We start from the raw sequence: 21,041 nt of genomic DNA, 5'->3' as shown, positions 1-21,041 counted from the left end.
ACGACCAAAGAATCCGCCTTCCCTCCAACACAATTTTTCCTCCAAGTATGGCCTTCACACTTATTTCCATTTAAAATCGGATAAGAATTATTTAAACTGTTCCCTCACTTTTAAGGTTTACTTTTATGGCATTTGGAAACTTTTTCCACCACTGTGTAGTGGGAATTTTTGGATAATCTGCTTGCTTGCTTTAGCCTGGCCGAGGATCTAAAGAGTGTAACTTGTGAAACTCGGGTCAGTAGGGATCACTAAAGACAGTTCAAAGACACCCCCCTGCTCTAATAGTCGGCAGGAGGCAATACAGATAATGGTTTATAAACAGTAGTGGGGGGTTTATTCTGAGCAGCCAATGAACCTAAACACAGTGCAAGTTCAAGACTGCACACATGCACTCACAGAAATAAATGAATGTGTGTTTATCAAAGAATCTGCCTCTTCACTCTTCCTCTCTGCATGTGAACTTCCTCCTCCTCTTCACATCACTACCGCCTGTGTTAGGCAGCAGCTTTACCAAAAGCCAAAAATCAAACAAGGGAAGGCATCAGATTAGAGATATTTGATCAGTTTCCATGGTAAACTCACAAACAGCGTCCCTGTAGAGTGAAATACTCTACTGGCTGCAGTTACTGGCAGGTCCTCAGGAAACACCAGTAAAAGCCATTTTCCAATTACAGTAAGCCTTGTCATCACTCTTCTCGAGTACCCATGTGGCACCGGCTATGAGCCACCGTTGCTTCTTGGATCGAAGTCAACCAGGGAAAGGTAGAGGGAATTTTTGGCCTTTCTTGTTCAAGGATACAGTTTTTTATATAGACAAAGCTGTTAGTGTCAGACTGAATACTGTTGACATAAATAGAATTCAGTGAGAGCTATGGGCTTTTATTTTAGCCACAGAGGTATTATTTCTATTTCATTTAAACCATATTTATAGTGCTTTCATGCAATGATCCAATCTGGCTGGCCTGAAAAGGCCTGTGTCACGGGTCAAACTGGAGCATATAGAGTTCTGTTTATACACACCTCAGAGAAACAAGACTGGAGCCTGGAGCGTCCTGGTGGCCAAAGGGTTTAAGACGATGACCATGTAATCTCAACATCCCGGATTTGAGTCTACCAAAAAGAAAAAAATAGTTGTCCTAATAGATGTCAACCTGCTGGTGGCGCTAGAGCAAAAGTCAGGGGATCACCAAAATCATTGGGATTATTTCTCAGGAGTCCATGAATGTATGTAGCAGATTTCATGCCAATCCATTGAATAGATATTTAAGTCTCTTCTAAAGTAGTAGATTAACCAGCATTACCATCTATGTGGTTAGCTTAGCTTAAAAAAAATAGGAAGAAGAAGAACAACAGTCAAATGGGTTTCTACAGCATATGAGGTAAATCATCTTACTGGGAAATAGATTAAGTGATTTGGCAATAGATTTTGTAACACACGCTGAAACATCACTTTCATTTAGTGCAGACAGTTGCTAACATTTCCTGATGCTGGTGTGTGGACCCACTAGTATGTGGTCAAGTTTTTACTCACTCACATCAGGTCCAAGAACAATCATACTACTCTGTGAAGACAGTCCATTTTTTCCAACTCTGACTGCTGCCTATTTTCCACAGGCGAAGTGTCTCTGTGTGTGCTTTTTCTTACCTTCATTGGTCCAGGAAGTTAACTGATACATGCTCGTTTTCACCAATCTACAGCTCCATGTTTGTGTGTGCGTGTCACTCATTTTAAGTGGGCACAGCTTTGAGTGAACAGCTGTTCTGCGTAAATGAGTCCAACTCCTCGTTCAAGGACACCAGTAGCTTTTGAGAAAGAGTGTTTCTTATTAAATGCTCGCTGACCAGCATTGACATCCTTGTCTGGGGATTTGTAATAAATCCTGTAAGAATTCTGCAACCTTCAAGGTTTGATCCCTCACTTTTGTATCCTGTCTTTCAGAATAAACATCATGTAACTCATTCCCTGGTCAAGAAGTGAAACATCTTTGGACTATGTGTTCTCTATCACAATAATATCAATGAATGTTCAATTGTCAGGTCAGACACTGATAAGGTAAAGTACTCCTACATTATTTTACATTTACATATTATCACCTTATAAAGTTGAAATGGCTTAGAAGGGATAGCAAACAATTGTTTATCTATACGTCCAGTAGATACAGAACAACGTAAGTGTTCATTTGGAGTTGTGTTTGTGTCCACCTAATGAATGTAAGATTCTCTCTCCTTTCAGCTGCGTTTTTGTCTCCATCAACTCTTGAAGGAAATGTCTGGCTCTTTAGCTGCTAAATGTTTCAATATGTTGACTAGCCAGTCGCTAACTTTGTCCGTCTGCCGTTTCGTGCTGGACAGCTGTAGCACAGTCGTTTTTGACAGCTTTTTTTTGTTTTTCAGCTGTGACTGAAAAGGAAGCTGATGACAGCGGTGAGAGTGAACCAAAACAGTTAAGTTGCCGGCTGTAAAACCAAAACAATGAGCTGAAAGACACTAAAACGTTCTGTAGAGCTGAGGGGAATTGCAGGGTTGGTTGATAATTATTTGTGGGTTCAACTATATACACATAGTTGTTCCTGTGTAAAAAATATGATTATGGCAGCTGTCGGGATATTGGCCATCAGTCATGTACCTAATGTTTTTATCTTCTTATAAATAAGTTTGGCTTAAACTTTGGCTCTGTGGAACACACCAAGATGTGCTGTAGTGCACCAGCAAAGGCAGGGAAGCAGACGACTGCAAGTTAGTTAACATGTAAACATTGCTGGATTCAAAATACTTAATAAATGTTTTATTAGGAAGGAAATGTTTGTTAGACCACAATGAATTTTGGTAATTAACACTGAATGTAAACATAACTTTTGTTTGTTTACAAGAAAACTCCACAGGGCACCTTTAAAACCTGTACGATCGTCTGACTGCTCACTTCTTGCCTCCGTCAGACGTTGTTGTAGCAATGTCACTGAGTATTACATTATCATAACGGATAGAACTGATGCCCCCAAAATAATATACAAGCTATGAATTATTCTGCAGAAAGCCAGCTGTAAAGGTGACCAGAGCTCAATAGGGCTCTGTGTAACTGTATACAGTCTTCTCTTCTAGGTGCAATAGTGCAATACAAGAGGCCTTGTTTTACACTCACACTTAAAGACATCACAGGCCCTCACAATCAGCAAATGAGCGACCTCCGCCTGCCACCAAGCGAGGGGGAGTAGGAGTAAGAGACAGCGGGAGGAGGAGAGGAATGCTAGATGGAGTGGAGCAGTTCAGTAGTCATGCTTACTTTACTCTGTAGGTTAATTACCATACTGACAGATTGATTACTGAGAGTGACAGAGGAGGGGGGTCTGGTCCCAGCTGTACTCCTTAACCTCCAAACTGTGTGTGTGTGTGTGTGTGTGAGTTGGTGTTTGTTAAAGAAAGTGAGACTGCAAATTGGAGAGTGTATGAAGTTGTTGTGTGAATAATAAATGGTTAAAAAAGAATGAGCGTGAGTATTTCCAGACCTCAGTGGATGTACATCATTTCCTGGTTGACTGCAAAATTTGTCTCTCTCTTTTTGTTTGCGTGTGTGTGTGTATGTGGCGTGTATGTGTGTGTGTGTTGGACACCTGGAGCTTGAATAGAGTGTTTAGGATGTCTGCATCTGTATACTTTTCAGTTCAAGGGTCGCTGCAAAGGTCCTTCGTGTCACTGCAGTTGGAAAACAAACACATCAAGGGACACACACACACACACACACACACACACACACACACACACACACGTGTGATCGTTTTCTTGTCAGCAGGATCTGGCACTGGTCACATGATCGTGTTAATTATCATTACTGTGCGCTGTGGCAGATCCAAAATACAAACTTAAATGTCTTAAACTAATCTTAAATGATTACACAGACTCTGCCTAACCTACATAGGAGACACAAATTCATACAAGAATACAGAGAAATAAGATCAGTGGTTACACACTTGGATTCAAACTGTGTTTTTGGATATTTATAACAGCAAACGTGGTTGAATGAAACAAGTCGCCTGACCTCACGGTCACACAGATGTGTGTGTGTTGACACTAGTTTCAACACAGCTGTTTTTTATTTAGTTTTAAGCTTCATTTGGTACACGAAAGACGCAAACACATCAAGTGACTGACTACTGCAGCAGGTCCAAACCGGTCTGTGTATATCTATGTGTTTTGTATATATATTCCTGTGCACCTTACCATATAATAAATTCATAAATATGACAAACTACTAATGTCCGAAGACTAATTTAGAGATCTTTAGAGATTTAGAAATCAGACTTTCACATTTTCAGCACGCTGCCCTGCACAACCTCATTGACCTCATCCTCTGACATTACAGATCTTCGGGTCAGCGAGGCGAGGGATGAGCCAAGAGACGAAGAAGGAAGTGAAAGAAAAAGGAGCCTATCTACGTAGCTTAAGCGTTTTTTTGTCTTCGTCTGTTGGGGATCAAAGCTGGCTCCTGCTATTAGAGCTTTCTCTCTCATAAGGAGGATTAGTACGAAACAAATGCAGCTCGACCCTCGCGGTCTCCCCTGCTGAAGGGAGGAGGAGGGGCACGTTCCCATGCCAGCAAAAGTGGGTACATTACAAGCAACACCTGATTTGGAAAAATATCCTGTAAAGTATTTTGGAAAGCGCTGCATTTAAGATCATGACATCCCCACACACAAACCATCCTTTTGATGCAGTGAGTATGTTGGGGGAAGCCCTCATTCAGCTAAGCTCAACCCAGTCTGTCAGGCAGATAACTCAGCAGGTACGAGATGAAACACTGAAGAGTTGAACAAGTACACTGTGACCACCCTCTGTAGTGTGTGTGTGTGTGTGTGTGTGTGTGTGTGTGTGTGTGTGTGTGTGTGTGTGTGTGTGTTTCTTTGTCCTTGCGCAGTATGTGAGTTAATGAGCGCTTTAGCCAGAAGTTAATTTGAAATAGTCAACACTTGAACTCTTTGACCAATGGTGAAAAATATCTACAGATCTATAGATCTGTACAACAAACTCCATGTGTTGTATTTGGTTGATAAATATCAGAAACTAATTCTTCAATATGATGCAGGCAGAGAAGCACATTCAGTGGCACTGGCAAACCCTGTCTTCGTGCCTATATTAGGTCGTCCTATTTGATATCAAACTAAAATAGAGTCAAGCAGCTGTCTGCCCCACCTGGCCAGCACCACCATCACACAGGTGACTCTGCCATCAACACCACAACACACACTGTAACTGAGGTTGGCTTCTGTACAGTATTTCTATGTGTGTGTGTGTGTGCACAGTGTGTACCCGTGAAGCACGCGGGACTGGAATGGCTGATGGATGCCACGAGTTGTTTTCATTAATAGTGCTGTTCAAGTGTTGTGCCATTTCTGCACCCTGTGCCTCCCGACACGGTATATCTGCCAAAAAACCTGCCTGGTCACAGTCCTAACCTTGTCTGACCATGACAAGCATGCCATTATGCTGACAATCATCATAATAAACTCTGTGGATGTGTGGTCAAAAGATGAGTCATGGGACTGTGGGGTGATTCCTACTGGTGCCAAGAGGACTAAATGTTTATGCATTTATGGCACCATGAGTGTGCTGGGACAGAACGTGGTAGAGCACACTGCAGGAAAAGTAGCTTACAGAGTGCATACATACTGTACGGTCACAGAGGGACATACAGCAGAACTGGGTCATTTGATTTTATCAACATGGATCCCCAGATGGTGGTGTTTTCTGGACTGGGACACATCCAAATGTTCCATGTTGTTATTTAACACTGATTACAGATATATGTATCTATAATCACGCTGATTTTCTCCTGTTGTTATATTGCTCTAATTAGCAATTCATAATGATGAACTTAAAGGAACAGTTCAACATTTTGGGAAATACACTTATTTGCTTTCTTGCTGAGTTAGATGAGAGGATCGACACCACTCACAAGTCTGTCCATTAAATACAAATCTGGGGCCAGGAGACGGTTAGCTTAGCTTAGCATAAAGACTTGAAACACGTGGAAACAGCTAGCCTGGCTCTGTCCAAATGGGCACCTTTAAAGCTCACTGCTTAACATGTTATATTGCATTAGTTTAATCCGTACAAAAACTGATGGTAAGTGGTAAATTGGGGGTTTTACACTTTATGCTAAGCTAAGCTAGCCATCTCCTGGTTCCAGCTTCGTATTTAACAGACAAACTTGAGAATGGTATCGATCCTCTCCTCTAACTCTCAGCATGAAAGCAAATAAGCATATTTCTCCCAATGTCGAACTAAGTGTTTATATAACATCAAATTACAATGATGACGATATAACCAATAAAACAGCAAGTGCAAATATAGAAAATAAAAAAGAAGCAGAAAAATAAGTACACTAACAAAACAAGTCACTTAGAACAGTATCAGTACATTAAGATGATAGAAATCCCTTTCTATAAAAAGTTTCTTAGCTGGCTTACCTAAACTCATATAGGCTTATAGTTTTAATTCAAATCCTGCCTGTGTTTAATCTAACTATGCAAAATGAAAATAAACACACTTAAGCTAGCAAACCCCAGACTGGAGGCAGTTGATTGACTATGTGTGCACACACAAACCTCAGCACACTATAACAGTGTTGTTTGGGGGTTACCAGGCTTGTAGTTGTGCCGGGTCAACACACATTTCTCTCTAAAGTGACAAGCAGAGGGACTGACATGTTCAGAGCTGTTTCACTTTGTTTCCTTTTTATACACAAACAACGTCCCACTGTCATCACTCCATCCTTCAAATACCAAAGGGCCCCCTTAAGAGTACGGTCTCAGCGTTGGCCTCTAGTTGGGCCCCATGATTTCTCCTGGAAAGCATGTCCCCAAGGAGGGAACCTTTACTCAATGCAAGCTCAGAGGTTTTCTCCAGGTTTTCAGTAAGCAGTCTCACTGAATAACAGAAAATACACCAAACTCTCTGCAGATCTCGCTGCCATGACCACATTCTCACACAGAAAGTTTTTCCTTCATTGAATGGTGCCTTCAGAAGAACAATGCCCACTTTCCAACTCTTGTGACATTAGGATTGCATTACACTCTGACTGACATCGCATCACACCCTCCCTGATTTTATTTTACAACTGGTAGTCAATCTCTCACCCTGTAAACCTGCCGGCCTGTGTCAGTGTGCGTTAGTGGGAGTTTTCTCACAGGTTATCACTCTCACAGCTGTTTTTTCTTGTTCTCTGGCTGTAATTTAAGCTACTCTGCGATGATAATGGATTTAACAGGTTCCTTGTAACAGCGCTCTGACCAGATGTGCTCAGCAGCCTCGGGATAGACTGCTAAGTATCACTTTGTCTTCATTTCATCTAAGGTGGTCCTCCATTTCCAACCAGGTAAGGCTCACCTGGAGGTCCTCGCCCCATCTCTATTACCCTTAACTTTCCTCGTCTGATCCTCATCCATCCTGAAAATGCCAACCTTAAGACTCAACCCAACAGCACACAGATGATAATCTTGTTTTCAAATACCTTAGATTCCTCATTCCCTTTTACAAAAAAGCCGTCTTTACAACTAAAATCAATTACTTCAAGCCTCCAGTTTACAGTATCAGTTATCCAGTTTAGTTGCAGCAACACTCTCTTGTAGTATTTGTATTCCACCTGAGGCAACTTGTCTTATAGGAATAGTTAAACATTTTGGGAAATATGCTTAATTGCTTTCTTGCCAAGAGTTGGATGAGAAGATTGATACCATTCTCACATTTGTACGTTAAATATGACGCTACAGCCAGGATACGGACAGCTTAGCTTAGCATAAAGACGACTTGAAGCAGGGGAAAACAGCTCGCATGGCTCTGTCCAAAGGTAACAAAATCTGCATACCAGCACCTCTAAAGATCACTAATTAACACATTATATCTCATTAACTTTCAGCATTACATTAATTAAACTCATTATTTTAAGCCAAAGTTTAAGTTGAAATAACTTGAAATTGATAAAAAGTATATATCTATAAGTTAATGAAAGCAGAATAGCCGTATCCACTAAATTCCTATATGATGTTTTACAGTGTAACCTGATGGTCACACTTCATAGAGCATTTTAAACTGACAAATACTCTCATTTAAGAGGATTAATGGTGGGGATTTTTTGACAAACTGACCAGACTCCAGTACAAGATTCCTGAAATAAGATCATCAGTGAAGCTGTAGCTACTCTGGTTTTTCTGAGAGGTAATATTTTCCATCTTCTTATGAACAAGGATGAGAATAGAGTTCTCGCGTTCACTTTATGAAGCATCTCAACATAATTGACCACAAAGCCATCATTTCTACACTCTTAACCTTTCCCAGATGTGCGAGTCAACGGGGAGAAGAGGGTGTGGACGAAGAAGGTGCAGCAACGAGATGGGAAAATAGAAAAAGTGGAGCAGTGGGAGAAGGAGAATATGGTGGGGTGAGTAAGGAGGGGAAAGAGGCTGTCACTGCCTCCAGGGGCGAGGCAGGGGGCCAGAGGTAAGAGAGATGGGGGTCTCTGCTGTCTGGGTGGTGGGACCACAGGGAATGACAGAATTATTAGGACGAGCATCTGACAGGAAATAAATACAGTGTGGGCAGAATCGCCGAGAGGCAGTCAGACATTGTTGAAAACTACAATAAACTGTGTAGTATATGGGTTAAGAAAACTTTTCATAGTGTGCTGCACCGGAGAATTCATGACCTTTACTGCTCAGACTGAAAATAAATCATTTATTTCTTCCAGAGGGTATCATACTTTCATTTGAGATGTTCCTGCAGGTTTCTTCATTTTATTTATGAGCTACGCTGTTGACTTTATCCAATTTAATAAAAGCTGTTAATTAGAGATCATTCTTGTAGCAAAAAAAAACTAAATTAACTGACTGCCAGGACATTTTTTGCCTGTTTGGAAACAAATTGCTTCATTAATCTTGTTTGTTGAGGTTGCTGGGATGTCACTGTGTGGGTTATGTTCCTTCGTGTTGGATTTGTTGTGATGTGTTGATTAACAGATGGAGCAGGAAGACAACTGGATACCTCAGTAGCTCCACTGTTTAAGGGTTATCCATCCTCTCTGTCATTTGTACATCGACATTTGAGAGGAAGAAAGAAGGAAAGGCATGCAGAGCACAAAGTCAGAAGAGAGCGGTGACTTTGAAGAATCCTCTTCATATATGTCATTGTCAAGAGTTTTCAGCCAAAGCGGACTCGGGACCCCTAAGCAACACAAACAAACAGCTGAAACACTTCATGGCACTGCTTCTGACACAGACAAGGAACCACATGAAAGCACATTTTTCTTTTTCTGCTTGAAGACATGACTTATGTGGTATTCTTTTCAGTTCGCGGCTTCTTTTTCAGACACAGCGTTAGCTTGGTTTCCAGCAATGTAACAATTAGTAAGGATAATGGAAAGGCAGGAAAACGTGACCAACAATCACAGAAAAATGGTAAACAGGGCAACTGAAACATTATCCGGTTGTGTTCACAATTTAACTGGCTTGAACGTCTCAACATAAAAATTTGCTCTCTTTGTAGCTTTGGGGTAACTAGATGTGTTGCCTTGATGTGGTTTCGACATCCCCGAATGACTCCACTATAATGAAAGCAAATGACTGTACTAATGCTTCCTGGCCAGGAGATCAGGATATCGCTCATTCAATTTGTAATACTTCCTGACTGCTAAACACAGACAGCAGAGGCCTTCCAAGAGCTGTGTGTGAAAAGTGAATCTAAAGAAATGGATGTTAGAGAGAATTCTTTCAAGTTAAGACAAGGTATGAGGCAGTTTAAGACAAATGCTACATAATTAAGTTGGATCAAATTTTTATTGACTGGAATCTTCAGCCTCTGATGTTTTGTTTTACAAGCCAGTTTCCTAGGAGGAAGTTGGATGTCTGAAGAAAATTGAATCCAAGTCACTGGACTGTTGTTCTGATTGAGGATTTTTCAATGTTTATCCAAAGGCTAGCCTGGTTCCAGACCCCTAAATTGCTGCTCAGATCTCCAATTTCTTCAATAATTCAAATAGATAAATTGATGTGCTCACTGACTGCTGTTTCTCTGGTTGGAGAAGCAACCGCCAATCAGAGCTTTATAAGCTTAGATAACGAATGAGAACGTCATCTTATTGTGCCAGAGCCAGAAAAATGGTTACAGAGAAATTGACACAAAAATGACGTCAAGTGTGAATGTGATTGATGCAGCTATGCAAGCTGACTAGCAGAAATAACAGTTCTTAAACCTGTATATTTATTTTATTGACTTAAATGCTGCTAGCAACTGTTGAGTGAAAAGGATGCCAGGTGTACACACAGCGGTGCTTTGAGCTACATGCTAACATGCTGATGATTAGCAGGTAATATTTACCAGGTTCACATCTCTGTAGAATCTAAGGCAGTCCACGGTTAAACAAGATATTTCACCTGAAATCAAAGATGTCAACCATCGAAGTCTTTAGAATTCATCCTGCAGTGACTTTGAGTATCTGCAGCATATTTCACATCAATCAGTTGTCAAGACATTTCACTCTGAACCACAAATGTCAACCTCATGGTCGCATCAGGTGAAAAGTCAGGCGATCACCAAAGTCAATAGGATTCATCCTCTGGGGACCACAAATGTCTGTACCAAATGTCATCATGACAATCAATCTAGTAGCCATCCCCTACAGCCGTGCTGCTAGTGTGGCTAGAAACATGGTAACCATGAAAAATATTTCCCTTCGCAAACAAAACAACACTTTGGTTCCTCAAAAAGCACCAATTTAAAATAAAAATTCCAAAATCAGTTTTGACAATGCAAATGAATATACAGAATACAAACTTGATGCATGACTGCACATTTATTATACTGTACATGTGCTTTGGGAAAAGAACAGAGGGCTTCAATTTAAGGGGGTCATGCAGTCACCGCTGTGCAACAGGCATGAAGTTAAAGCAACATCCGTGAAAAGTATATTTTCCGATCCAGCCCATACAGATAAAATATCCTTTCAGTATGTTTAAGTGAGCGTGTAATGCAAACTAGTGCGTGCAACAGCCAAAGGGTGCGTGTGTCTCTTCATCAACATTATCTTTAGCTATCTAAAAAGTAATATTATTCTGCTTTTTTTTTTAATGTGACCACCATGAAAAAGAGGTAATTTAATTTCCAGCAGGGCCCCAGTCCACAGAGGAGTACTCTGCTTGGAGCGGATCCACCAGGATCCCCTGTCAGGAAGATCACAGACCAACACAGACTCTCTGTTGGGAACACAGCACGGCTCTTGCACTGGATACATGTCTTTAATAATGCCATTTATGTCTTTATTATACCTGTAGAGGATGACAAAGATACTTTTATTTTCTTGTTTAAAGGCTGGTTCTGAAGGCTGAGTCCCTGGACATGGGCCCTGAGGTCCCTCCAAACTTTAACTGCATCCCAAACCTATTTAATGTGGATACAACATAAACATTCTTGTGCATGTCTTAATAAGTCAGTGGGGATATGGGTTATTGTGATTTTCATTATCCTTCAGTGCACAGTTGGGATTCAGCCATATCTCAAGAATGAGGTAAGAACATTATACCCCCATGTGGGACGAAAGATAACTGGTTGTAGAGTGTCCAATAGGCCGATGTATGAGCTATATAAACATATTACAGGGATTTTGGCTATTGTAAAACTTCAAACTGATAAAGTAAGCTGTTCTGTTTCAGTGTGTCTGAAGAAAATGTATTTGAAGATAACACAAACATTGCTAACAAACACTCCATTCAAAAGGCAGACCCCAGGGGTCTTTCGTTTGATTGGCAGTCAATGTGATTGCAATCTGGCAGAAATCCCGAAGAAATGTTCAGAGACCAGTTTCATACACTGTATATGGTCAGGTTAGAGGTTGTCTGTGTCTTGTTCAACAGAATTTGCGCCTGGATAGACAGCTTTCCTTTGGATTCTCTGCAGAACCTTGTGGAAGCATATTAAAGGAAAATTCCGGTTGATTTCAACCTGGTGTGTTTCCCATAAATGTGGCTACCGTGGCTTTATGGGTAGTGCTAACTTTGCACTCACCACCTCCGTTGTAGAGATTCGGGGGAAACAAGCCTCCTACAGCTTTCCAAATAAACACAAATCTTTTCAAACAATTGTCTCTGAGTCTGTTTGAAAGTAAACACAGAAAGTAGCCGCCTGGAACGGCCATTACAGCTAACTGCATAGGGATCTACATCCAGGGCAACTTGCTGGCTGACCTAATCACCCTACATGTGCGAGACTGACTTCACTGTGGTTATACTGTCTTTTAAGGAATCTCGAAAAGCTAAATGCAATGGCGGCTTATCACGTGGATTATTATGAGAATGAACGTGAATCTTGAATGCACAGACAAGGAGGTATATCAAAAGGAAGAGGAGACACCAAGAACGGAGGCAGAGGCAACAAAAGGAAGACTTTTGCTGCAGAGAGTGGGACCTGTTGATGCCAGACATGGAAAATAGACATGTCCACGGATGGGAGTGATCCCAGCTGTGTAACTACAACAAATGAATTTGCAGCACTTATCAACATTGTAGTCCTGCAGACTGTGTTTCACCTCCCCAAAATCAACTGGAAGAAAAGACCGAGACCGGCTGGACCAAATGCTCAACTCTCCGTGCGGTAACAAAAAGCCATAACAACACGTGAGGGCTTTATACGGTAAAAACATGAAGAGATGAGAGTCATGCAATATGGACCTACGATGACGTGAAAATGTAGCTGAGAGAAAAAGTTACAATCATGTCGGATAATTAACCCCATATAAAAAAAAAATTTCAAATAATGTGATCTCAGAGTAGTGTTAGTTAGTCGATGAAAACTGCAGGTTATATCTCGTCATTTCATTCTTGTAATTTTTTGAAACTTCCAGGCACTTGTTTGCTACTTCTTCTCTTGCACAACACACGCTAAATGGAAAGCTATCCACAGCCTCACACATAAACATGTAAACAAACCAATGTGCAATTTGCCCTGAATGTAGACTCCCTATGCAGTTAGCCACAATGGCTGTTCCAGGTGGCTACTTTCTGTGTTTACTTTCGGTCAAACTCAGAGACAAAAGAGACAAAAGATTAATGTAAAAAACATGTTTATTGAGAAGCTGAAGGTGGCTTGTTTCCCCTCATGTCTCTACAACCGAGGTGGTGAGTGCAAAGTTAGTACAAGTCATAGAGCCACGATAGCCACATTTATGGGGAATACACCTGGGTCAAATAAACCTGAATTATCCTTTAAGACACTGTATACAGCCTGTCAGATATCATCGTGGGACTGAATGTGGTCAAAGGCAGATGTTTTGCATCTGGGCTCATATTTGTTAACACTAGGATGACAAATCTCTGGTGAACTAAGGTCAGTTAAAGTATTTTTAATTTATAGACCGACGTGACAATGCCTGCCTCACAGGGATTCATAAAATAAAACGATAAAAGAGGTCATGGTCATGTTTGTCTGTGAGTACAAACAAAAACAATAAAAAACACAATCAACTCCATCTATTTGAATGTTATATATAGATGTGCAAATTAAAATATGAAATACAGTTTTCTAATTAAAAAATACAAGCGCAACATGATACAATTATTCATATGCAAAATGAAGAGAATGTCATATTTACCACAGATGTACTATAGTTAAGCTGCTTTTCTATTCCACTGGAGACCTGCTGAAACAATAAGACAACTTTTCATGCAAGATGTGGTGCCGTTGCAAAAGGGAAACTGCCAAAATATTTGTGGTTAAAAACAGTAAAGCCCACCATAGATACAGTAGAGCCTTCCCTTTCTTGTAACTGTGTTGCAAATATTTTGACAGTGCATGAGTTTAATGATGTTGGACTATCCTATTACCAGTGGCATGCAAACTCTATACCTCCTGTCAGTGAATGCTCTGTTGCCTCGGGCTAACCAGATATTACTTCAGGGAAAAGAATCTCATTCAGCAGGCAGGTAATACTGTCTGTGTCCTCAGAGACTGTTGTCTGCTATCTGGATGTTCGCAGAGTTTAACATGATTTTCTGGATGATGACAAAGGTATGTCTTCCTTGTAAGTGTGGCCTATTGTGTTAAAGATATAGTATATCTGTTTCACATTACTGTGCCTCCCTAGGTTTACCCTGCGACTCATTCAACATACAGCTTCAATAATCAGAGCCACATTTCTGCTGCAGGGAGGGAGCTTTTTGGACTGGGATATATGAGGTCCAGGTAGTGATCATACTGTCAAATTGCAGTGGATGATTATTCTGTGCTGGTTAAAAAGTCTCCTGGACCAAGAATACACAATAAGTTCAAAAAGCGGGGTAAGTCATAAACCCTCTATAGTTGTCTGTCAGTCTTCAAAGGAATAATTTGACATTTTGGGAAATACGCTTATTGGCTGTGTTGCAGAGAAATGAGAAGATTGATACCACTTATGTTTGTATGGTAAATATGTTGCTGGACTCACCAGACAGTTAGCTTAGCTTAGCATAAAGACTAGAAACAGGGGGAAACAACTAGTCAGAAAAGTAACAAAATCCACCCGCCAGCACCTCCAAATGTCACTGATTAACATGTGATATGTTTGTTTAATCCGTACAAAAATGAAAGTGTAAAAACACAAATTTGCGTTATGTTTTCGGCATGGACCAGAAAACTATAGAAAATAGATCCATTATCAAGGATGTCCACAGGGATGTAAACTTTAGAGATCAACGCTTTTATGAACACACAAAAGTGCATACAAGTGTCTAGTTACTGTCTCTAACAGCTATTAGTGGCCTGGCTTTTGTCCAGCTTTCATTTAATTTTTGGCTCCGCATGGAGCACAGACACAAGTTCTCTCTGAACTTTCAAAGAGATCTTCCTCAGATCAAATATCTGCAGATTTCCTGAGGATCAGTTGTAGATGAGCTCCAGTAGTGATTGGATCATACAGAACACTTACAAAAACAACAGACAGATCTCCTTAACTTCTAACAGGTGGGGTGCTCAATGCAAAAAGAGTTCCTCAATCAGTGTTGTGGAAAATGTACTGTACGTATATGTGCACTGTTGTGTAAGTCAGATAAACCAATGGCATGTGCCCCAGGAGGATTAATACAAGTTGTACAGCAAAGGCAAACTGTTATTTACAGCTGAAAAGTATCTATGATAAAACATGTTTTCATATAATAAGCTTTTAGCACAGATTTATACATCTATCAAAATGAAATTCTCTTTGGAGATGAGACGCTCCAAAGAGCTATCTCTATTTGAAAATGGAAACACTTCTCATTGTTCGTGTAGGGAGTGAAGCCCTGACATGATCCAGATGCAGCCAAGGAGCACAGAACTTCATGAACACAGAACATGAGGTCAGCCTGGGATTACATGATCCCAGCAGGCTATCGCTCAAACCCAGAAACACTGATTCAGTTGGTCGGTCCATCACTTTGGTTCAGACTGAAATAACAAGTATAGGATGAATTTCCATGTCATTTAGTACAACATTCATGATCCCCAGATGATGAAGCCTAGTGATGCTGGTGATCCCCTGACATTTCCTGCAGTGCCACCATTAGGGTTTACATTTGTGGTTTAAATGTATTGCTGGTATTGGATGGATCACCATTTTTGGTAAAATTTTGGTGACTTTTCATCTAGCGCCACCATGGGGTCAACATTTCCATTTGGCGGACACTTTGGTTTACGACCCATTATATCTGCAAAAACTAACGACATTCCCATCAGCCTCAGCTGTACTTTGTGGTTAGTTCTAAGTAGCAAATGTTAGCATACTGATGTTAGCAGTTCCAGAAGTGATATCACTCATATTGTCATAAGACGCTCACAGCCAGGAGTCTTCGTCCATGTTCATGTGAATTACATTACTTATAGTGAAAAGATGAACCTGATTATCCTTGCTGGAAAAAACCCAGGTAGAAATCTCCCATCTCTCAAACAGATGTGGGGTCAAAAACATGAAAGACCACATGACACACTGATCAAATATAGGGGACATGAGGGACCAAAGTCTTTGATGCTTTTGTGGTTATTTTTTTTTTTCCTGTACAAGCATATGGGGAGACTCTGACAACAGAGTGTTTAGCAGACATAAAGAGACTTAAATCAGCTGAGAGGACTTTGTGTTTGTTCTTCCCAGTACTTCACTGTGTTTCTGTGTTTCCTCGCTGTTCACTCTCCTCTTTAATCCTTTTTTTTTCTTTCCGCCATCACAGGGTCCCTTGTGAGCTCCCGGTGCTTGGGATCATTGTGCTTTCCACAACAAAGAAAAAACATCCCACATTTGTAAATGGGCTCTTGCCAGTTGGACAGGTTTTTTAAACAAGCATTTCAGCAGGGGAAAGGAAGTCTGCTCTTCTGAATCTCAGCAGCCAACAGTGTGGGTTGCGGGTGAAACGTGTTATTCAATCAGATCTGATTAGATTTTCACAATGTTTTACACATTTGACACCTTCCTCTCAGCTCTCTGATGCAAGTCCTCTGTGTCTATTTACAGATCTTGAGTGCTGCGTGAGATCCCGAAGATTTATTTTATAATCATGCGATTATTGCGAGCTGTAGGGGATTTATTAATCATAACAAAGACTTGTTTCTTTTCCAAGTTTTTCCCTTGGACAGTATTTCTTGCTTGTCTTTCCTTAATGGGAAATAATGCATTATTTCTAAGTTGGCCATGTTTAACACTGAACCTTTTTAAGACCAAATAAATACATCTACCACAAAAAATTAAAAGGTTAAAAAAAATGTATTTACTTGCTTTGGCTTTCACCTTGGCTTTCACCTTTCATCTTCATTGCCAACAAGACAATATAGCAGATGATCCGTCATAAAATGCCCTATTGAAAAAGTTGTGAAAGTACTCAAGTCTGTAGCAGAACCATCTTTGACACCTTTGCTATGTCTCAAATGGATTAGCATTAAATTAAGTCGGCAACAGAAGATCCAAGGTGGCAATACACCGAGGTGTCAAGGATGATTTGGTCTGCAGAACCAGTGCCAGTAGAAAAATCCACAGAGCAATCCAATACTAATAACAAATATACAGCATATGGTAAAATAACCAGATTTATTTCAGAAATGTGAAACATCTGGACGACAGTATCGAAACTTGCGATCCAAACGCCTCCATCCAGGGCTCATCTACAACACCTAAGAAGATGTGGGTGTTGCAGCTAAAAGTCAGAAATGAGTGATCTACAGTAGAAAGCAAAATTCCCCTAATGATCATCACTTGAAGGCAGTCCAAGGTACACCAGCTTTGTCTCAAATTTAGATCCACTAGGGAGACTCTCGGACTGACATGACCTGCAAGGTGAAGGTCATGTGACCAATGGTGACAGTCAAAGGTGTGAGTAGGCTCATTTTTGTCAGCTTGTACTCTCCCCAATTTGTACTGTCCGCGCCGCAAAGGTAAAAACTCTGTAAAGTTCATTCTTAATCTTGTATTTAGTTTTGATAAGTTGTGACTCAGACACTGGAAATGATCTTCAAATGTAAAAACGATGTAAAAACGAGGATTATGAACAAACTAAAGACTAGTAGCAACCCTCCAAAATATGACATTATATCCATTATAAACGTCACGCAAACGTAACTTGGAAACCACATTTACGGATCACTTCATTACAAATGACTTCATCTTCATCTGCTCTGTTCAGAATGTCAAGACACAGCTCAGCACCATTGTAATACAAAGACGAACATCATTTTCAATAATCAGTTCCTACTAAAATATATAATTATAATATTTTTGAACTAAAAACTCATAAAACAACATTGTCAAACCCACATGAAAATAATAGCTGCATGGTCAACCGGCAGCAAACATGCTAGCAGATTAGCTAGCAGTCCATTCAGAGTTTCCCTGTTCCACTTGCTCTCAGCCAGGTTGCTTAATGATGATGTCTTTTCAGCAACTGACTCAAGAGAATTTGGGGAAATGAGGGTAAATTCAATGTGCAGTTTTCCTGTAATTGCCACTTGTTGCCACTTTGGCTGCAAAAGTTACATGGCTTCACTGTAAAGCAAGACTCAGTCTGCCAGTGAGGCAGTTAATCTGATTTATGGTTGCAAATTTCCTGCAAAACTGAAACATGGCACCTGTTAACTCGTAACATTTGATCATAAAGCGTGCCGCATATTTACTTAGGTAAAAAAAAAAACAAGCATGTAGTTATATTATTTTGTGTGAATGGAAATAATTAAACATGTGAGTGTGCTTCCACTTGATGACAAAGCAGTTCTTTGGAAAAAGTAGCTCTTCCTTTCTGACTGTTCTCAGTCCTGTGTTTGCCTGCGATGGAATTTTACTGGAGAGTTTGCCTTGTACTTGACTGCTCAGTCCTTATACATACGAGTGAATGGGAGATGGAAGGACTTCAGGTTTGCTTCTTTTCAGCGTCCACTCTTTTGTTGCATCATGTTTCTTTGTGTTGAGAAAATGTCTCCTAATTAAGCCTGATGCATAAAGACTGGAGAAACTCTTGACTGATTGCCGTTCACTGTACGACTTCTTCTCACCGTGGCAAGGCTGCCCGGACACACACACACACACACACACACACACAAAGTAAGGTTTTTACATTCCCATTCAGGGGGTAAGATGTATTGGACATGGTGTTAAAAATACAACAAAAAAGAGGGTAGTAAAAATAAGAAGAAACGACAGCCTCAAGTTGTTTCCATGAATAACCCCCACCTGGGAAAGGAATAGAACAAGGGACAAAGATCATGTACCCCATCAGCGAGCCCACATAACATGTCATGGTGGAAGAGGGGGTTTCTTAGGTCTGAAAACACATTGCTCTGGAGGAAAGGTCTTTAACTGTCTATTCCGGTTGTAGATTGGAGACATTTAATTCACTAATAATGTTCCTTTTATACTTGGGGGACATGATCATCTGCCCTATTAGACCTATAAGTTGTGAAAACTGTGTCAAGTGTCCTTGATAACATCTAGTTGAATGTGTTTTATTATTTAATCCTCAAGGTCTCACTGACTGACTGGCTGGCTGCTGCTGCAGGGTCAGCAGGTGGGAGGCAGTCGCTGTCAGTCGAGCGAAGCTGCACCTTACAATCACCACTGCCCCCTGCTGGGCTCCACCTGTCTGCAATTTAGCCTGCTTTCTGCGCATTCTATACCATTCAATACATTCACTCAGTTTCGGTCACCGTAGGATTCAGAGAAAAGGAGACAGACTAATGAGGGTGAAGAAAATGCTAAAGTGACCTTGTGTAACACCGGGTTTCTTTACAAGCCAGGTGTGGTTCACATAATGGAGGGGTATAGAGCAGCCAGATATCTGCTGTTCTCACTTTCTCTCTTCTGTGAGAGAAAACACCATGTTGAAGTTGTGGAAGGGTTGCCTCACACAACTTGTGACCTTTTGACAACCCAAGTGTTAATATCCACTGGTGACTTCACTATAAAAATGTCCTGGAAGCACCATTATTTCAATAAAATATCAACTTTAAAACATGCTACAAACTCCATTGTGTATTGTGGTTTATAAAGACTGTAAGCAGGTGAACCAGTTCACGTTTTGCTGAAATAAGTATGTTAAGTTGTGTAATGTAGATAAGCAAGGCAACTTTAAAGTAAACTGGCAGATTTCACAATGGAGTTTGACGTGAGTTTCTCGCCCGTACAAAGAGGGAAAGAAAGGCTCATATTGAAGCCACGCTGAGATAAGCATGAGACTTCCCAGACCAGAGTGACGTGAGATGGACATGTCAACAAAACTCATTCTCCATGGAGACCAGTAGACAAAAATAACCAAAGTATGAAGTGACACCTGGTTAGAAGTAGCTAGGCTCAACATCAGCCAATAATCTTGGGTTTTCTTTCGCTGTAAACAGTTTACTCAAGGCCACCATGGCAACACATCTCACAAATAAAGCATGGTTTACTAGCAGAAAAAGCTGTAGAGCCAAAACTATAGGTTTGGGTCAAACTGTCGTGTCTAGCAGGCCTTTCCCGCAGAAATGATGGAAAATAGAACTTAAAGCTTCTCTCATCGATATTTTTATATTGACAATGGATCAAATGACTGTGTAATGGGAAAGGGGTCGCTCATAGTAATGAACGCACAGATAATTATTACCCGAATCTGCCGTTCCACTCAGCTCTATGGAGCTTTTTAGCATCTTTCAGCTCACAGCACTGATCAATATCGTTTTCAGTCACAGCTGGCGGCTTTGTTCAGCAAAAAAGCTCTAATAAACCTACAATATATAGACAAAGTTAGCATCTAGCTGGTGAACATAGTGGAGCATTTCAAAGCTAAAGACCTAGATATTTCCCTCAGAAGTTGCTGGAGACCAAAACAGAGCTAAAAGAAGAGTGAATGTTGGACTTACATTCGTCAGGTGGACACAAACATGACATGATATGCCACTGTTTGCTAACATCTTACCATATCGTCTTTATAAAGCGATATTTCGTCACTGTTATGTTTCCAGCTTGTTGCGCTTCTCCCAAGTGGCTAAAAAATAAATTAATGCAGGTCTGAATATAAATTCACGCATATATATTGTAAGCCGGATATCAAACAGGGTTTGAAAAGTTAGTAATTCCAGAAAACGAAGGGAAAAAAAGTGGCAGCTCCATTTATGTAAATGGTCACCCCATAGGTCACATGACCACCTGTAGACAGCCTTTTTGCAAAAGGGACTGCAGTTGGATGGAAACCATCTGGTCTATGTGAGAATGCCGCTGCAGGCGTCATGGCAACGTGCACTGGGAGGAAGTTAAGAGCAGAGGCAGCCATTGTGGAAAACTGATCTGGGCAGCGCTGCACAAATCAGCACAGCAGGAGATAGACATGTATCAAATTAAAACATCCTTTACATGAATCACTGCTTACATTTTTTGTTGTTGTTCCTACAGGTGAAACATGATTCTTTCATCTAAAACAGATGGACTCCTGGTCAGAGTTTTTGGTTGTTAGTTGTCCCCTCACCCCACCCTGCTTTAATTGACTTCCTTGCTCCTAGCCACTGGGGGTGACCCTTTAAAAGGTCAGACAAACACAACTCAACCGAAG

This window comes from Enoplosus armatus, chromosome 19 (genome assembly GCF_043641665.1).
Source record: "Enoplosus armatus isolate fEnoArm2 chromosome 19, fEnoArm2.hap1, whole genome shotgun sequence".
In the NCBI taxonomy this organism is placed as follows: Eukaryota; Metazoa; Chordata; class Actinopteri; order Centrarchiformes; family Enoplosidae; genus Enoplosus; species Enoplosus armatus.
Note: the sequence above shows the minus strand (reverse complement) of the source record.